This window comes from Benincasa hispida, chromosome 10 (genome assembly GCF_027475165.1).
Source record: "Benincasa hispida cultivar pf3 chromosome 10, pf3_genome.v1.1, whole genome shotgun sequence".
Lineage (NCBI taxonomy): Eukaryota > Viridiplantae > Streptophyta > Magnoliopsida > Cucurbitales > Cucurbitaceae > Benincasa > Benincasa hispida.
In genome coordinates this window covers 8,046,416-8,068,594 of record NC_143487.1, presented here as the reverse complement: position 1 = coordinate 8,068,594, position 22,179 = coordinate 8,046,416, and the positions used below count along the sequence as shown (strand labels likewise).

Sequence of the window (22,179 nt, the reverse complement as noted above, 5' to 3'; positions counted from 1 at the left end):
CTGCTCAATCTCAAAGTTTATAAGTCTAAGACCAATTTTCTTTCCCTATGTTTTTATTACAACTGAATAGGAAACATTTCGGATTGAAAATTGCTAGAGGAGATACCACATCAATCTTACAAGAAAGACACAAATCGCAAATTTCTTATTGGCTTAAAGGACATATGTACTCAATACGTGAAAAAGGAGAAGACCCTGATGATATTTACTCGATAGCGCTAGGGCCTAATAACCAAATTCGCACTTATAGTGGTTGCTTTGTCAATGGCATACGTTTTCACTGTGTAGAGTGGAATAATAGTCGGGTTACTCAAAAGTGTAGAATCATGTCGCTTGGAGAAACTGAATGAGATGAACTGAATTACTATGGTGTATTTCATGAAGTTCTAAGCTTGAAATATACCAAAAGAAGACGTGTGATTCTTTTCAAATGTAAATGGTTCGACACAGATGCTAAGAAGAATAAATTACAAGTGGATTTATGGTTTAGGTCAATCAACACATCCCATTTTTGGTATACAGATGACCCCTACATTTTTGCTACTCATGGTAAACAAGTTTTCTACATTAACGACCCTAAACTTTGTTATAACTGGAAAATCGTGCAAATTGTCCAAAATAAATAGATATAGGACATTCCAGAAATTGAAGACCTAGAAAATGATGAAATGGAAATCGTGCAAACTGTTCAAAATAAACAAGTTATATATATACAACTTTCCCTTTTCTTTATTAATTTCCGAAACACCAAATATATACAAAAAGAAATTCCTTTTCTTTTCCTTAATATCCAAATCTATTTGGATTCCAATTTCAAATATAGATACTTATATATATTCCATAACTCTTTCCAAACCCAACTTAAAAAAATTAACTTTCAAATTTTAAATTACAATTTTCTTTCACCAAATTAAATCCGCCAAAAATAAATCTCAAATAAAATTCCAACCTCCAAATCCCCTAAATTCATAAACCTTTTATCAATTAATCCAAAGTCTTCATATCTTCTCTAATACTTCTATCCCAAATATAAACCCGCTAATTGAATTAAATCCAAATAAAATTCAAATGAACCCCTAGTTCCTTATCATACTAATTTAAAATTGAATCATTTAAATACACTGACTCAATTTTGTCTCAACTTCACAAAAATAATTCAAGAAAATTAAATAAAATGTCCTTAAAAATTTGGGTGGCTACATATTTTCTACCTGGTTTATCAATGATATAATATATCAATCGAATAAAAGATGAACGTAAGTGATGTTTTGTTTTATTTCCAATGAATATTGTATTGCTAATATGTTTAGACACATGCATGCATGTTTATCACTAATTTATACACTATATTTGTCAATGATAGACACATTTATCAAACTTCTTTTTTTTTTTTTTTTTTTTAGAAAAATGGATACTTCAATAATAACCAATATGTGAAAGAAACATGTAAAAAAAAGTTACAAAAAGGTAGATATGTTTCGTGGAATAGTAGAAGGGCTATAATTAGCTAAAAAACTTTGATCTATGAAATACCAAACACCAACAAGATTTCTATGAGCTTCCCTATCTCTATATTGCTACTTGGTGTGTTCTTGAATATGTGGTTATTCCTTTCATTCCATAGTAACCAACAAATGGTAATTAATGTATTGAAAATTATTGTTTAAGATAAATTCACAAATTATAAGTCTTTGCAAAAGGAGAAGCAACATAAGTAACAAAACGTTGGGAGGAACACCCATCAAATTGTAGAATTTATCCCACATGTCTTTTGAAATCTCACAATGTAGAGAGAGATGGTCCAAGGTGTCATTTTTTTTGTGATAGAGGATACTCCATTATTTTGTGCCCCCCTCATGTCACACCCTGCTCCGAGCCCGCTTCCAGAGCCCGAGGAGAGACATGAGGGACTATAGATACCACCCTTTTTTGAAACCTACCGCCCATCTGAACCTCTTTACCACACTCAGTAAAATTTAAGCCAAAGATGTAATCAACAATTATTTGACTAACTCATTTTATTATCGATAACACAGCGATTATCAACAGCACATCGTTTAAACAACTCTTAAGATTAGCTACAAAGTTTATATCAACAATTCTAAAGGTCGGAAGTGTGGCTATGGCTTGTGGCAGACATTCACTTTAGCTTAGGTATCCTGGCTATATTTTCCTGCTGGTGAAGCTAACTAATCCCGCCAGTTATACTGACTAATCCCGCCAAGTACCTTTTCAAGCATGCTAACTAAATCCCAGGTACAATTTTAGTTTCTAGCACAATTACACAAGCAATATCTCAAAGCGCATAATAACAATTAAATCCAAATAAACACATTTCTCGATCATGCCAATTTCCATACATTACCTATATATATATTTACCTATATATATAGAAATCAACATACAATCAATAAAACAATATAACCACTCACCTTGGTTGGTTAGGAACTTTCCTCTCTGAAGTTCCTTAGGTTTCCTTGGTTTCCCTTTTGAACCCTAAATTCAAGATTCAATTATCAGCTTAGATTACTTATAGTTCCAGACCTTATTTAAAGATACTTCCTTCTGTAGAAATGTTCTAAATTGTCTCAGACAGCTTACTCTAAAATCTTAGCTAAAAACTTTTTTTGGTTTTGCCGGAATCCTCAAATCATCAAGACTGGCCCAAGCTTACCCGACAGCTCGACCATTCTATCTTTTCCTTACTCTCAGCCCGATTCCTTGAAGCTTCTTCTCTGGCATCTCTACCATGAAAACTAGACTCTCATAGATTTCAGGTGAATTTGGAATCACTCCAAACGCACGAGTAGTTTGAGAGAACTTCTCGTCCCAAGTTGATGCTACTTCCAGATCTTCCTGTCCGACAATATCTCCTCCTCTAGGAACCTCTTGACCAACGCATGCATTCCTTCATCAACGCATAGTTTCCTCCCACCTGGCCCTCATACACTCTTGCAAATGTCTTTTGAAGAGAATTCAAGTTATGATCTCAAGAGAAGTCCTTGGCTCTATTTATAAGCGTCTAAAATCTCTCCAAGGACGACACATTCTACTTGGCTGCATGTCCGAGTGTCCCTTCTTCCTTTTGCCAACGCAGCTCCTCTCCACATCCAGCTTGAGTGTTAGCTTCTCCTTCAACCAGCGCAACCTAATCGGTTTGTAAGCTCTTTCGTGCATCCACCTCCTACTTTGAATTATCCTTCTCAAGCACACTTCTTTTGCATGAAGTCCACCTCCTACTAATCTTAACTTAACCCTTTCTCGGTTAACCATCATCAGCCCATGGCTTCCTTATCAATGCATCACTTGAGCTATACTAAACTCAAGACATCGCATCCTTGGCCGCATATCCTCCCTCTCACGCATGGCTCACCTTTGGCTTATGTGCTCAAATAGGATTATGACCAACACTCTTTCGTTCGTATGCTCGTGCTTGCGCCTGCGCGGGCCCTGATGGCCGTTCCAACCAGTTCAGCGTGCCTGCGTGACATGTCTCACATGGCTTAAATGGAAGTTGTGCGCATTCCATGTCGGCTGTGATCATACCAGCACTAATGCATCGAATTCCATCAGAACTCCGCAGTTAAGCGTGCTTGGGCGAGAGTAGTACTAAGTTGGGTGACCACTTGGGAAGTCCTCATGTTGCACCCCTTTTTGTCATTATTTCTTCTTCTTCTTTTTTCTAAAATCATTTCAATTTTTCCATTTTATCCTTTTCCCTTCCTGCCTCCACGACATGCAACCGCCCCTGCTCGTATGTTCGTGCTCGTGTCGTGCGGGCCCCGATGGCCGTTCTGATCGGTTCAGCGTGCCTACGTGACGTGTCCCGCATGGCTTAAATGGAATTTGTGCGCATTCCAGGTCCGGTGCAATCATACCAGCACTAATGTACCAGATCCCATCAGAACTCCGCAGTTAAGCATGCATGCTATTTACTCATACCTTGCCCTATGCGCCCACATGCCTACGAATGTCCTTGGCTAGGTCTCAACTCAACGCCTAACAACCCTTGAATAAAGCTAGGTCTCAACTCAACGCCTCATGGTATATCTTACCCTTGCCTAGCCTCTTGCTAATGCATCTCTTATGACTAACGCTAGCATGTCTTTTTTGCTTACCAACGTCCTTAGTCTCTTGCTCAAGACCAACGGAAACTAACCTCACAAGCCTTACATACCGCCAGCCTTAGCAACGCAAAAACATTTCACCATGCTCCACCATGGGTTGTCCTATTGACTAACTCATCGTCTAGTTCTTTCTGCTCATCACCTAACTCATCGTCCAGTAATGCTCCCGCTCATCAACCAATGCACAGCACACTGATGCCCATCGTGTAGCACTGATGCCCATCGTCTAGCGCCCACGCCCATCGAGTAGCGCAATCGCCCAGCGTCATTGTCTAGCGCAAATGTCGATTCTGTAGTGCCAACGCCCCATTGCTTAACTATCACCCATCACATAGCACTATCGTTTAGCACGACCCTCCGTATCGTCTAGCGCCGCACCGGGTCGCACGATCGCCTATTGCATCGCTCAGCTCCACGATCGTCCAGCGCCCGCCTACATGATCGCCTATCTCATCATGTAGCGCCACTCACTTACTAAACGATCCCATACCCCATCATGTAGCACCGCTCATTTGCTACACAATCGTCTACCTCATCGTGTAGCACTGCTCATTTACTACACGATCGTTCAGCATATGCACCTCCAGCGCCCAGCGCCCATGTCTGCGCAACTTGAGGCTGCCGCATACTTTGCTAACCTCTCAAGACATTGGCTACCGCATGCTTTCCTACGCATAACTTCTCTTGGCCATACCTTAGCTTCTTTCAATGCCCAAATAACCTTTCAAATGTTCATGGACAACGCATGACACAACACCAATGCTTAGCACAAGGCCAACGCATTTGTCAAATACTTGGCCATTTCTTCCTTAGCTTCCTACTTAACCAAATTTTCACTAGTTAAGGCTTATCTCAAAGCTACTTAACAAATCTATTTAAACACTTAGATTTTCTTTCTCTTCAACATAACAATTAGTTCGTTCCCTCAATTTCCTACTTAAGTAAGGAAATTGAAATTCAGGTTTCACGCCTCATCTCCCTCTTGATAGTGAAAGAGGAGTTCTAATGGAAGATGGCCTTTTTCTTTCTCCTAGGAACTGTATACCCAATGAAAACTTACACTTCTTCAGAATAAAGGATTTCCATAGATTTATAAAAAAAATTATACAAACCAAAGCATGATGAAACTTGAAAAAGAGCTCTCACATAGATGAAAATACATGTATGAATATTAAATAAGGATATCATCTCTAGACTTGGCTTAATACCTTAAACCCACTACTTTAAAATTGTTATGATAGAAACAATCAACAAGAAAAAATCAAGAAAGAAAATTGATACACAAATTTACATGGTTCACTAATGGTGTGTTAGTTGATAGGACAAAAACATTATAACAACAACCCACTAGGATCTCCTCCAAAACAATCGACCAAATAATTGTTCTCCAAAACACCACAAATAAATCATGTAAAAACTGTGACTCAAATACCACTTCAACTAGTTTAGTTTACATAACTAACTTTATCTTGTAATGGCCAGATGCTATGTGTTATAAATACCACTGATCAAAACACAAAAAAATATATAGAGAGAGAAATATTGTACTTTCTATTTTTCTATAAACAACAACTACTGTAAGCAATTTTCAAGTGAGAATGAAAGTGTATCTTCCCATGGACGTAGGCTTATTGATCAGACCACGTAACTTTGCATGTTTCTTCTTCTTCTCTTTATCTTCTTCTTCTAATCTTCATCTATCTCTCTGCAAATCAAGAATACACGATCTTGTTATCAAATCATAACGTTATTAGAGTCTATACAAATACTTTATTCTCACTTGGATCATAGAAGTATCCACCCCTCGCTTCTTTGGGGTAGCCTACAAATAGGCAAACTTTCGAACGAGGTTCCAACTTTTTAGGGTTAGTAACAAACACGTGGGCTGGACATCCCCAAATCTTGAAGTGGCGTAAACTACCTTTCCAGCCTCTCCATAACTCAAAAGGCGTTTCAGAAACATTCTTTAAGGGAGCATTGTTCAAAATGTAAACAAGATTCTCGACTGCATATCCCAAAAACGAGTCTGGAAGATGAGGATAACTCATCATAGACCCAACCATGTCCAACAGGGTTTTGTTTCTCCTTTCTGATACACCATTTTACTGAGGTGTACTTGGGGCTGAGAGATGGAATGTGATTCCATTTTCTATCATATAGTTTTGGAATTCTAAGTCCATATACTCTCCACCATGATCAGATCATAGTGTTCTTATCTTTTTACCTAACAAGTTTTTAACTTCAGTCTTATACTCCTTGAACTTTTTAAGAATGTTAGACTTATGTTGCATTTGGTATAGATACCCATATCTTGAATAGTCATCTATGAAAGAGGTGAAATATTCATACCCACCTCATGCCCTTACACTCATTGGACCACAGAGGTCTAAATATATAAGCTCCAAGGTCTCCTTGGCTCTATAAAATTTTCCAGTAAAAGGTCGTTTGGTCATTTTGCCTTCAAGGCAAGATTCACGTACCGGCAAAGAGTTTTCTTCTAAACCCTTTAGAAGTCCACATTTCACCAATTTTTCAATCCTATTGAGATTGATGTGACCTAATCTTAGATGCCAAAGATGGGCATTTTCCTTAGGAGAAACCCTTGGTCTTTTTGTAGTTGTTGTTGTTTTGAACATTTCAGTATTAAGCAAGGCTTTTATGCCTAACGGCCTTAGTACATACAAGTTATTTTCCATTGAACCAAAACCAACCACCATACAATTTTTAAAAAATAAACACTTTATTCTCATAAAAGAAGATGAATAATTTTGTTCAATCAAACAAGAAACTGAAATTAAGTTCCTCTTGATATGAGGAACTACATAACCATTATCCAGTAACAGATAACGTTTCTTGTCCAAAAATAACTTAAGCCTGCCTATAGCAACAGTTGAAACGACCTCACCAGTTCTGACTCTAAGATTCAACTCTCCAGCTTCCAACATTTTTCAAGAACTAAATCCTTGATGGGAACAGCATACGTGGTTAGTAGCATTTGAATCAAGTATCCAGGAAAAATCGTCATTCTCTACCAAACACATCTCCAAGACAAATAAATCACATTTACCGTCTTTAGACTTTTTCCTTTTCTAAAGAGTAGTGGGATCTGTATCAGAACTTATATAAGCTCCAAGTTCCATTTTAGAGAACAATTCTCGTCGATGAACCTCATCATGTTCAGCAACAATTACTTTCTCATTTAGTCCCTTGACATTCAAGAAAGATTGAAGATTATCTTGGGAATTGACACCATTGGTTTTATTGTCATCAATCAATTTTTGCTCAAAAAATGAGAACTTACATTCAAATAATTCTTCCAACGAGTTCATGATCTCACGTGCAATGACCATGTTCTCAACCCTTTTGGCCAATGCATCAGGTATGCTAGCCAAAATGTGAAGTTGGGCCATCGAATTAGCCTTAATCCACACCTCATATGCATTACGAACGATTCACGGTGCATCAGGGGTCAGGACTTGAGGACACTCCTCAAATATGACAAAATCGAGGTCGTTTACCACGAAATATGTTTTAATAGATTCTTTCCAACGTATGAAATCGGTCAAATTAGAAAAGGCAACTAATGGAAAATCAAACATTGACATGTTGCTGAAAAACAAAGATATTGATTTACATTAGATTTTAGAAATTACTCTTCAAAACAAATCCAATCAGGTTTAGCAAAATCTAAATAAACTCTGTAACACATCTATTTGCAATGACGCTTCAGTGATTTAGGACAAAAGCCACCGAAGGGTAGTCAATTTATCTCTCCTCTGAATTGAGACATTCTCAACCAATCATTACACCAAAACAACTCTTGTTCCTATAACGACTAGTCATCAACGATTTGTTCAAGAAAACATTAACTTGCTTAACAATTTTCCGTAAGTGTGACCCTTTATTTTAGATCCTAGAGTTTTGCCCCAAGCAGCCAATCCAAAGGGAAAAAACTGATTGGAGCAAAACCTAAAGCGACCCTATCCATTTCTGGAGTTCGCCTTGATATTGACCAACTGCACAAACCAACCGAAGGGGGATGCTCCTAGGGCGCCTCGAGGCCATGCAAGAAGGTCTCAGGATGCAAACCAATGAAGGAGACTGCAGGATATATTGACACACATTCTTCTCCCACTTACTATAAATACTCTCTTCGTTCACCTTGATATTGACCCATGCAAACACTATCCGAAGGGGGATGCTCCCAGGGCGCCACGAGGCCAAACATGAATTTCACATTGTGAAATTAAGGGAGAAACGTGAGTGAAATTGACATATCATATATATCTTTTCCTCCCACTGAGTACTTTAAAAAACATGCTAATTGTTTTTACTAAGTAACTATTTAGGTTTATCCAAAAGTAACACTTACTTTGGAAAGTTAAATAACTTTTGATCATTCATTAAACACTTTAACGAACTTTAATCAACTATTGCATGCTTGTAGCAAATCTATCCAATTCACCTTTACAGCTAGGTTCCCAGGTAGGGGTATTCCGTTTTCGTCAGCTTAAATACTCTAGTCTAGCCAGAACCCGCCTTAGATAAAAGGTCCCTTGTAGATAGATTTATTAAAAATTTAATCTTTTATTCACATCAATTTGATCCTATTAAACTGATTTAAAAGATTAAACTTAGGTTTCTAATCTCATTAGAACCATGAACATAGGTCTATCTCAATCAAATTTTAAAACATGATTTTACCTAAGTTTGCATGCAACTCTTGGTTATTGATTTTAATTCTTATTTCATTAATTATAACTCTTATAGAAAATGAAACAATCAAAATCAACCACAATGCGAAGCAAAACATCCACAAGGGATTTATAACTCTTATAAATAAACCTAAGTGTCATGCTTCATGCAATGTTCATTCATTACTACTTTATATAACTCTTATATAACTAAGTAATGAACCAAGCATACATGCTCTCATACACTCTTATACTATAACACTTATAATATAAATATGATGCATGAATATGCTTAATGCATGCATAAATATAACTCTTATATTATATGATGCATGAGCATGCTTTAGTGTAATTTAATCATGCAATCTACTATATTATAACACTTATAATGTAAAGAAGATGCATAAATAAAATGCATAACATATGGTGGGTTTTAAAACTATATGTCATACGTTATGGCATATAAACTAACATACATCTCATGCACATTAAGAAAAATTGATGAACCGGGATAATATGCCTCAAAACAAAAAAATAAATAAATAAAGCTAACTATTACATAGATCATCAAGTCAACCGGTTAAAACAGGCAAACAGGGTCTTGAACCGCCCGAGCGAAGCCTCTTCAGGTCATCATGTAGCAACTCCTTGTGATCGTCGAGTAACGTTGAGTGAGTAACCACGATCGTGTAGCATGGACCGAGTGCCTTTGACTATGCGATGAAGCATGAAGGCCATTTGATCGTGCAGCGCACCGAGTATAGCGCATGCCTAAACGATCGAGTAGACGACAACTATGTGATGAAGCATGATCGTCTAAACGATCGAGGAGTAAGCGTCAAGTATTACATATCGAGTAATCGAGTAGCAAGTGACTATGCAATGAGCATGCTGGCCTACTCGATCATTTAGTGCACGCGCCTACCATGCGACGACTATTATATACTCAGGGATCGTTTACCCCTATCGTTTACACGATCGAGTAGCCAACACAAATCGATCGAGTAAAGTCTTTACTCGTTCGTTTAGCATCAGTCATGTGATCGTTTAGTAAATACTACACGATCGAGTACAACTTTTCCACTCGATCATTTAGCCAAATCTAAACGATTGTTTAGCCTGGGCTACACGATATGACCAACCCTTGGTCTTCTTCCTCGAAGTAAAAAACATCTCCATGTGTTGAAACTTCATCATGAAACACTTTGAATACAGACTCGATAGTAAAAAAAGCTTGAAAACACAGGGGCCCTTACAAATTAACACTTGAAAAGTAAAGAAAGCTTTAAAATAGAGGCAATCATCCTGAAACATCCATCAAACCATCTACAAACACATTTAACTCTTAAACGCATTGTAGAACACTTAACCACCAAGACTGTAAAAGAAGTTCAATACAGTAATGGAATTTAGAATATTAGAACAACCTGGCTTTGATACCAATTGAAGGAACTCTAAATAGAGAACCAGTGAGCGGAAGCAGATCGTTCCAAATTTCATTGAGAAAGAACATAAACAATTACAATCTAAAAGAATAGATTATGCATAAACAATAAATTACAAGCATGTTTCTTTAATTGAACAAGGGATAGAGTATACAAACCTTTGAAGAACTTTTTCTTCAAGTATCCCTCGATCGTTCATCAACTCGTTCAACAACACGAACTCGAACACAACGATCAGAATAGCCAAGAGCATGAACTAAAGAATCCTCGATCACTATCGACTGCAACTTGATCCTCGACCCTCGAACGGAACAAGAACTCCACCACAAAAGTTACCTTGCTATTCTTGATGTGTGAATCTAGGAGTTGTAAGCTCTGTATGACTTTGGATAGAGGAATGAAGGAGGTAAACGATTGAGTAGACGATCGAGTATGAGACAAAGGAAGGAAGTCTATCACATAGACTTGATACTCGATCGTGTAGAAAAAGAAGCCTATCATATAGACTTGCTATTCGATTGTGGTGCAATGAATAACTATCATATACTAAACTCGATACTTGATCGTGTATGCTCTCTGTGCCATCGTTTAGTAAAACACTTTTACTCGATAGTCTTTTGTGAGACCAATCTGAATGAAATTCACATTATGATTTGGAAAACTATTTTTCTTTTATCTCACAGTTACCACAAACTACCAATAACCTCCCACTGAAGTCAATTACTGTGAAAAAGAATAATTAATTATCATATAATTAATATATTATAAATAAATATAATAACCTATAGTTTTAATATTTCATCATATGAAACATATAAGCCATAGTTCTTTTTCTATTTTATGGTATTTAATATAAATCATATTTTTATTAATTCCTCAAATTAATAATGTATCAAATACATCATATCATTTATATCACATATAATTGAATTAATTATATCACATATAATTGAATTAATTATATCACATATAATTGGATCAATTTAATTATATCATATATATTCAAAATTCCTCTTGTTAATTTGAATACTTCAAACTAAGCCAAAATCTTATTCTACATTTGAACTCATTGAACTACCAAGGGGACCTTATGGACTTGTAGCTTGAAGCTCCAACGGTACGTGAATAGCTAAATAAACTCTTTAATCACAAGATCCACCATCTCTTAACTAACGGGCACTCCACTAAAGACCGATAGTTGTACTCTTCACACCACAGATATATTTCTGTGTCCATACAACCAATCAACAGTGTGATACAAATCGCTCGTAAGTACAGCTGAACCAATTTATCATTTTTTCCCTGTAGTTACATCTAACTCCTTAAGTACCATTGATTCTTCTAATGAACAATAAATCATAATCCTACTATGACTGAGTCTTCTCTTCCCAAGAGAGGGTGTGACCACTATGTTCAAGACCCGAAATCAGCCCTTAAGGGAGCAATTTATCTACTTACTCCAGCTTCGGGGAAGGAGTGAATTCTGTCTTGTGTAGCTGAGTTCCCAGCTCCCTAATTAGACAAATCCCCTAAATGGTAGGCTTGTTGAGTTGACAATCTGGCCACTCTCACCGATACAAATCAAAGGACCGCCCTCATGAGTAGGAGTTCCCAACTCACTCAGAATTAAGGTCATTTTACCTATGGTCATTCTAGTGAAATATAAGTCTCAATTATGAATGGCGTTATATAAAGAGACTAATCATTTCGTGGTCTAGTCTTATACAAACTCTTTGTATAGGATACCCCCGCTCACATGTCTCCACATGAATGGTCAGGATCAGACCATTTATAGCACTTTACAACACTTGTAACATCTACAAAGCGGGTCATATCCGTAGTGTCACCAAGATAAGGTATCCCTTCTTTATCCATCTACTATAGACCATTTAGGTTATTATTTAAGGCATGATACACTTGTATGTCACCATATACATGCTTAAGTTACATATTGGATCTTAGTTTATTGGATTGAGTAAAAGCTTATAAAATAACACTTATTTTATTAATAACAATATTTTTACAGAATATTTACAAACTACGAGACTGTCAGTAGATTTAGGACACCAATCCCAACACTTTCAATTTTCATCTGTCTCTCTGCAAATAAAAAAGATACGATCTTGTTATCAAATCATAACATTATCAGAGTATCGAGTTGCAGGAGTCGCGAATTTCTCCTATCAAATAACATCGAGTTAAGAATTTCCATCTTTGAGTTGCTTTGAGTAAAGATTAATACTCATCGAGTATAATCGAGCAACGATCCACTTTTCGAGTTCTATAGAGTGAAGAACAGAAACCCATCAAGGATAGAAGAAAATTTCCATCGAGTAACGAGCAGAAACTCATCAAGTAACGAGTATCTACACATCGAGGATTTAACAAGACACTCCTCAGCCATTTCTTCACCATCTCAGTATTGATCTTGATTAATTGGGCCTAGAAAAGATTGTATAACCCAAATAATCACCAAATAATCACCAAACAATCAACTAACAATGGAAAACAATAAACCACAAAATTCTAGAAGACTAAAAACAAAGAGCACACACGAATCATATGTGGAAAACCCCTTTGATGTAAAGAGTAAAAACCATGGGACTTGAGAGGAGTCCACCCTTGTCAACTTCTCTTATTATGATAAAATTGAGGGAAAAAGAATCCAAATCAATCATACAATGGTTCACTACCCACCAATACTTTCATACATAAAAGATGAAGAATACTTTAGAGATAAAAAGAATGAAAATCACCCAGTTTTACATATTTTATTCGGCAGCAATTACGGATAAACCAGAGCTCCAAACAATGATCCAACTGCTCAAAATGAGACCCTATGTGTCTTGAACATGATGACCAAATTTCAGCACAATCCAATGGTTCAAACTTCTCCAATCGACAACTTTGTAGAAGTTATTCAAACTTCTCCAATCAACAACTTTGTGGAAGTTATCGCTGAAAAATTGAACTAATGTATTTCAATCTGATTTTCTGCTTCTTTTTTCACTCTTTTTCTCTTAGTTCATCCCAATATCATATAAAAGAAAACCTAGGGCTTTCAAGATGGGCCAATCTAAAAACTAGCCCAATTGGGCTCATAAAACACTAGTTTAAAACAAAGTCTTGGTTGTGCAACAAGTGGGTCGGACACCCACAACAATCTCCCCCTCCAGCCTAACACGGGGAAGACTCAATCACATTCATGATCACTTGAACCTCATTCCGATAACTTTACTACAAAGCTCAATCTTGCTTCCAAGAACTACCTTAGTTAACAAATCTGCACTGTTCTTGTCGATGTGGACTTTCTCAAGATTCAATCTCTTTTCTTCCATTACATCTTGTAGCCAATAATATCTAATGTCAACATGTTTGGTACGAGCATGATACATTGAATTCTTGCTCAAATTCATAGTACTCTGACTATCACAAAATATAACATACTTACCTTGCTTCAAACCCAACTCTTGAAGGAACCGTTTAAGTCATAACATCTCCTTACTTACTTCCACTACTGCAATATACTATGCCTTAGTTGTGGACAATACTACGCAATTTTGTAGTTTGGATTGCCATGACATAGCTTCCTCTAAAAATGTAAACACATAACCTGAGATAGACTTTCTATTATCAAGATCACTTGCCATGTCTACATCATTATAGCCTTCAAGCATATGTTGTCACCTCCATAACATAAATTCAATTTGGAGGTACCCCGCAAGTATCTTAAGATCCACTTCACTGCTTCCCAGTGAGTCTTACCTAGATTGGATAGGAAACGACTCACTAGATTAACTGCATGTGTAATATAAGTTCTAGTACACATCATAGCATACATCGAAGAACCAACAGCAAAAGAGTAAGGGATGGATGACATAACTTCTTTCTCTTTCTCTGTTGTGGGGCAAGCTCTCTTACTTAGCTTAAATGAGTTACTACTTGTGTACTAGCAGACTTAGAATGCTTTATATTGAACCTTTCCAACACATGTTCAATATACTTCTCTTGGTAACCACAATTTTCCAGCTTTCCTATCACGAGCAATCGCCATACCTAAGATATTCTTTGCAGAACTCAAATCTTTCATGTCAAATGACTTAGACAAATATTTCTTCAAATTTTGAATCATATCTATATCTTGTCCAACTATCAAGATATCCTCTACATATAAAAGAAGAATGATGAATTTCCTACAGGGAACTTTCTAAAATGCATACAAGAATCAATTGTAGTTCGTTTATAATCATTGCTTATCATAAACGAATCAAATTTCTTGTACCACTGTCTTGGTGCCTATCTAAGCCCATAAAGACTCTTCTTCAACTTTCAAACAAGTTTATGTTTCCTTTGCTCTTCAAATTCTTCAGGTTACTCCATGTAGATCTCTTCATGCAAGTTACCATGTAATGTCAAAAAACGGTTTTTATATCAAGTTGTTCTATCTCAAGATCAAGACTTACTGCTAATCTCAACACTATTCTGATAGATGTCATTTTGACCATTGGAGAAAAGATCTCATCAAAGTCGGTGACATTTTTTTGGATGTATCCCTTAACCAGTAATATGACTTTGTAACTCGTTATCTTCTCACCTTCCTTATTATACTAGAAAACCCATTTGTTTTTCAATACTTTATTACCCTTTGGAGGTTTCACTGGCTCATGGGTTTCATTCTTTTCCAGGGAATTTATCTCCTCCTTCATCGCATTGAGCCACTGGTCTTTTTCATCATGAGACAAGACCTCTATATAGTTCTCTGACTCTCCATCTTCACTAAATAGAATGAACTCTAAGCTTGGATACCTTGTTGAAGGTTTATACACTCTGGTAGACTTTCGAGCCTGAGTATCCTCCACTTGGGGAATAGGTTACTCCCCTTGCTCATAAACTTCTCCATGAAGCACTTCGTCATATGCATCTTCTTCATGAATTTCATCATCAGATGAAGACTCATCAAGATCATCATCATCAACATGATCTGGTACATTACCATCAGGTTGTATCTTACCAACATCATCATGTACATCATCAATATTCTCATTTGTCGGTTGAACAACAGAATGAGTAGAAGTAGAATCATTAATAGTATCGAAACATAACTCTGAAGTAGAAGTATACCTTATACTAAGAAGATTTGCACCCTTCCCGTGCTCAAAGAATACTACACCTTTGCTTCTCACTACCTTTTTCTTTTCTGGATTGTAAAGCCTATAATCATACTCTTCATCCTCATACCAAAAAAAAAAACATATGGATTTGTCTTCGAATCAAGTTTTGACCTCTGTTCTTTAGGCACGTGCAGGTATGCCTTACTGCTAAAGACTCTGAGATGCAAATAAGTAGGATAATGTCCCTTCCATGCTTTCTCTGGACTATCTAGACTAAGAGGAATTGATAGAAATTGATTAATCAAATACACGGCACATTGTACTGCTTCACCCCAAAATGTCTTAGGGAGATCAAACATTCTAAACAAACACCTCTCTTTCTCCATAATGGTTATGTTTATCCTCTAAGAAATTCCATTGTATTGTGGTGTGTCAAACTCTGTCTTCTCATGTCTAATATCATGTTGTGAATAATAATACTCAAACTTGTCCAAAATATACTCACCACCATTTTCAGATCGAAGACACTTCAATTTTCTTTCGATTCCCCTTTCTACCATGACATGAAACTTCATAAAAGTTTTGAATACTTGGTTTTTTGTCTTCAACATATACACCCAAGTTCTTCGAGTAGCATCATAAAAAAAGGTGACAAAATATTTATTGCCACCAGGTGACTCCACCTCAATAGGCTCACCAATATCATAATGTATTAACTCCAATATTTTTTGTCTTCTGGTAGACTTCTCAGGAAAGGAAATTCTATATTGCTTACCTGCCAAACAATGATCACAAGTATCAAGAGAAACTGTTTTATCAACAGGGATAAGAGATTTACTTGCCAATAATTTAATCCCCTTATTACTCATATGCCCTAGCCTTCGATACCACAAATTTGGAGAATTTTTTTCTTCAACTGCATTCAACTCAGAAGAACATATGCTCAAGTTTGTTTTATACCAAGAGCAACACAACTCACCTCGAGCAACTATTATTGAACCCCTATACAATTTCCATTTTTCATCATAAAAGGTATGTTGAAATCCTTCTTGATCAAGGATATTGGCAGTCAACAATAAGGGTGGTCATTCAAACCGCAAAAATCGAACCAAACCGAACCAAAAACTCAGTGAAACCAAAAAATGCGGTTCGATCCGGTTTTAAGACATTTTGAAATCGAATTAATTCGATTTGGTTCGGTTTCACTTTCGAAAACCAAATTTGAAACCGAACCGAACCGTTTTTTAATTAAAAAAGAATATAACATGAATTTTTTAAAAATACCAAAACCGAATTTGAACCACATATATGCGATTCAGTTCAGTTCGGTTTAAAAAATTCGATTCGGTTCAGTTTAACCACCAAACTGAACCGTTTCCACCCCTAGTCAACAAGTTAAGGCGTAAATCAGGAATATGGTGCACATTCTTTAATGTAAGCATGCACACAACACTTGTCTTCACAAGAATATCACCTAACCCAATTATGCTAACTAAGCTCTCATTTCTCGTCTTACACTAACAAAGTCACAAGATTGATAGTTCATGAAATACTCTCTTTTGGGAACACAATGGTATAAAGTACCTGAATCTACCACTCACTCTATATTTGAACTCTCTACATGATGACACTCACTAGTTGCACAAATCAAGGTGACAACATTATCACTCTGAGAAATAATTGCTGCATTATTTTCATCATTTTCCTCTTTCTATGAGTCTTCCTTCTTACTTTGTTCTTTTTTCCAACGACAGCAAAACTTTTTTATATGGTCAGGCTTATTACAGTAATGACATGTCCTAGTCTCTTTATCTCTAGATTTAGACCTCCTTTTTTAGTTACCACGATCTTTAGGCCCTTTACTCTTGTTTCTTCCACGATTCTCAACAACAAAAGCATGTGAATTATTAACTCCCATCTCCTTTCTTCTTATCTCTTTATTGAACATGTTTTGTTTCATAACATCTAAAGACAAAACATCTTCTGGAGCAGAGAAACTAATAATCACAACCAAGGTTTTTCAACTGTCCGGTAAAATACTCAACAAGAAAAAAGCCTGCAATTCATCATCAAAATAAATCTTCATAGTAGTCAGCTTATTAATTATATCCTGAAAGTCACTAAATGCTCAGAAACAGACTTCCTGCCCTTCAATTTCAAATTAACAAGTTGCTTGATCAAAGAAGTTTTGTTATGTGCGGTCTTCCTTTCATAAAGACCTTCCAATTTCTTCCACAACTCATATGGGTTGGACTTCTTAGACACATGGTTGAAAATGCTAATGTCAACCCACTACCTAATAGTCGCCAAAGTTTTTCTCTTTAACTTTTCCCAATCTTTTTCTTCCATTTTCTCTGGTTTTGTAAGTTTATAAATTGTGTCATCTGCTTTTGTGGTTGTTTCAATTGAATCAAACAAATCTTTGCAATATAACAAACCCCTCATCATCTGTCTCCAGATGGAATAATTAGTTGATGTCAATATTATCATTGAACTACCTCCACCATTACTAGTAGACTCCATAACAACAATTAAATTAAAATCCGCTCTGATACCAACGAATAGGACCCAAACAATATAATAACAACCCACTAGGATCTCCTCCAAAACAATCAACCAAATAATTGTTCTCCAAAATACCACAAATAAATCACCAAATAATCATCAAACAATCAACTAACAATGGATAACAATAAACCACAAAATTCTGAAAGACTAAAAACAAAGAACACACATGAATTATACGTGGAAAACCCCTTTGATGTGAAAAGTAAAACCACAAGACTTGTGAGGAGTCCACCCTTGTCAACTTCTCTTATTATGATAAAATTGAGGGAAAAAGAACTCAAATTAGTCATACAAAAGTTCACTACCCACCAATCCTTTCATACATAAAAGATGAACACTTAGAGATAAAAAGAATGAAAAATCACCCGATTTTACAGACTCTATTCGGCAGCGATTACGGACAAACCAGAGCTTCAAACAAAGATCCAACCGTTAAAAACAAGAACCTATGTATCCCAAATAGGTTACCAAATTTAAGCACGATCTAACAGTTCAAACTTTGAAAATCGACAACTTTGTGAAAGTTATCGCTAAAAAAAACAAACTCCAATCTTTCTCTCCGATTTTCTGCTTTTTTTTTCACTCTCTTTCCCTTAGGTCATCCTCATATCACAAAAAAGAAAATCTAAGTTTTACTTGTACAACAAGTGGGCTGGACACCCATAACATTAGTTACATACATCTCAGGGGTAGGGAGAAAACTGTTTTATTATCTTGAGGAGCAATATAGTAAAAAAAAAAAAAAACATAAATATGTATACAAGAAAGAGTTAAAAGAGTTCATATATAGCAATCATCTTCAACCCTAAATAGAATAAATCGAAAATAAAGTTAAAAAATAAATAATCGAATAATTTTTTTATTATGACTTAAATTAGATATCTAGATTTTCATGGTTCATCATTTGAAACATTAGATAAGACAATGAGATGAGGATGGGGAAAGGGGGAAATGTGTACGGCTATAAGATGGTGTGGTTTATCTCATCTCTGCTCAAAATGACAAAGACATAGTCATTCTCAAACTTTGGTACCCTCATATATAATTCCATATTATTCATCATATTTGCTTAGGATATCTTATTACAGTTGGGTGTATGTAATTAAAACCTTGACTTATTCATCATTTAATTCTGGAGCTACCTATCTATATTCAGAATATGACTTCCTCATCTTGGCTTTATTCAATTTTCTAATTAATTAAGTAGGACATGATGTGGGAATGCTACTTAGTTTTCAATTATCCCATTGACATATATATATATATATATATATTCATATAATATGGTCAGTTCCTCAAATTTATTATGATTTCTTCATATTTGCTTCTTCTTTACAATCATATATATGCTCTGTCTCGTCACTTATTTTAACATGATTTTATTCTTCTTCTTCTTCTTCTAAATAACACCACTTTATCCTCATTCTTTTTTATTACCTTTTTTTTCTCATTCAACGTGTATGTCTAATTTAAAATTTTGTATGACTGTAACACAACGATTACTACAAAGAAAAAATAAACAGTTGAGTTTTATAATCATGTGAATACGAAAACTTCCATGTTTTTGGTCTAGTCTCATGTTTTGCATTAATTTTTTTGTTCCTAATAACTACACTATGTCTATTTAATTAGTACACAAAATTTTGTCTTTTTCTAATAATATAAAAATGGGTAAGCTAATAGAATTAATTAATAGCTCAAATATCCAAATCTTTAAAATGTCTAAAAGATTATTAACAGGTTCACATATTAAATTCAACATTATTTTGTTATTCGATAAAATACTTTTAGTAACATTTTATATAACGTTAGTAAATCATTGTTTTTTTATTTAAAAGAGTTATAATTTTACAATGACACAAAATATAATTTGCTAACATTTGTCAATGTCACAAAAGATGCTTGTAATGAGATGATCGAAAATTTACATTTAGTAATAGTCTTATATGTCGCTAAAACTTAATTTTTAGAAACAAACTTGTCATGTCACTATACAAAACAAATAGCAACAAATCATTTGTTGCTAAAAGTACGATTTTAGTAACGCATTAGCGTCAGTAAAAATTGTGTTTAAGCGGCACATACTAAAATGCGTCACTAAAATTTTTAACTACACAATTACCACAACATTCACAGCGATGTGCCTCTATACGTTGTTAATACTTTTTGTGGCATTTTTTCATTTTTACCAACACATGTTACTCGTCATTAAAAACTATTTTTCTTGTAGTGTTTATTAACACGTTTTATAGTAAAGAGGCTAAATAAACACACAGAACTATATTTGTATATTTATTAACTAGTGTTTACCTTTTAAGTTCTATTACATTGAACTTTTATGGTTTTGTTAAATAGATCTACCAACTTTAAAAAAATGGTCTAAGAGGTCCCTAATTTTTTTTTCTTTTTGAGACTATTCTAATTAGGTACATGTCTAGTAAATATTTAAACTTTTTGTCCATTCAATTTAATATATATAATTAGTTATAAGACGTTTATTTTTATTATTATTTTAGAAGAATATGTCATCACACAATTACACAACCTCTAAGGTCAACTTTGCCTCAACTACAAAAAGACACACTCATTCATAAAAATCATCATACCAAGAATGAGTTTGAGGCAACCATTATCCAACGAGTTATGTCTTTTAATTAAAGGTTGGTTGTATAAATAACAATCAGACCCGAGATAATAAAAGATGTAGTACAAGGATAAACATATTAGGGGTATGCTAAAAAATTAGCATCAAATATCACTGATAACAGCTATCAATAATAGCCATATTGGTAAATGACTAAAAAGTCTGCACACAACCCACCATTTCACGCTTCTTCTTCTAGTTTTCTATATTGAAGGTTACCACTGATAACAACTATCGATGATAGCCATCGATAGCAACTATTAGTGATAGCATTCAATTTGAGAAATGTTAATACAACCTTGAAATATTAACACTTGAAATATTAGCTTTCAATTTGCTATCAGTTATCATTGATTATCACTAATACACTTTCACCAATTGGAATCAAACTTGAAATATTAACACTTAAGGCTATTAATGACTATCAATGATAAACTTTTATAAATAGTTATCGACTTTAAAAGGAAATTATCAACTTTCAAAGTGATAAACATTTAAAGCTATAAGTAACTGAGGTTTATAAGTGACTCACATTGATGTCTACCTAAGTCATATCACTAATATCGTTAATATCATTTATTTAATTTATATATACCTAAGTCATATTACTGATACATAGATATCACCGATAGCTTCTATTAGTGGCTATCACTAATAGTTTCTATCAGTGACTATCACCGATAACTTTTAGCAGTGTTTATTAATGATAGACTTTCATCAAATGGAATCGATTTTTTATATCGTTGATATCACCGATATATAGATATCACCTAAGTTCTATCATCGATATCGTTGATATCACTTATATTGTGATTACCGGTGATAGTTTATATCATGACAACATGCCATCAGAGATCACTTCTGTCATTCCCTTTTACCATTAAATAACATACTGTCATTGATGACTTATATCACTGATAATATACTATAGTGATAATTTCTAGGCATCCCACTTACACTTTAGTTCAAGATTCAACTTTATTTATTAATTAAATTCACTAAATTAACTATCAATGATAGACTTCTATATATAAGTGATTATTCACTGTGAAAGAAAATCATCACAGATTAAGCTATCAATGATAGAAAATATTAGTAGCTATCACTAATGAACTTTCATTAGTGACTATCAATTTTGAAAGATTCAGTTAAAGCTATGAATGGCTATTATTGTGAAACTTTTATCATGATTATCAATAATAGACTTTTATAACTTTTATCTCTGATATCTACCTAAGTTCGATATCACTACTACATGAATATGACTGATATCTATCTAGATTCAATCACTAATATCACTAATAATTTAATACACAAACATCAAGATACACAAATACACAAATATTTCAATTTTTATCCTTAATTTTGGGTCATCTATGCCATTTTTTCAAGTTTATTACTGATAGACTTCATACACTTAAAGTCCTATAAAAAGAAAAAAAAATTACCAGTCTGTTTGATAACGTTCCCATTTCTCATTTTTTTTCAAAAATGAACTTGTTTAATAACTACTCTTATTTCTTATTTCAAACTTTTAAGAAAGGTTCTAAAAATGGTACAAATTTGAGGATTAAAAAAAGGAGTTTCCTT

At 34.8% G+C, this 22,179-nt stretch overlaps 1 pseudogene; it reads left to right on the top strand.

Moving 5' to 3' along the window:
* Positions 1 to 3,532: 3,532 nt before the first annotated feature.
* On the top strand, positions 3,533 to 3,651 carry LOC120089528 (5S ribosomal RNA; annotated as a pseudogene).
* The last annotated feature ends 18,528 nt before the right edge of the window (positions 3,652 to 22,179 follow it).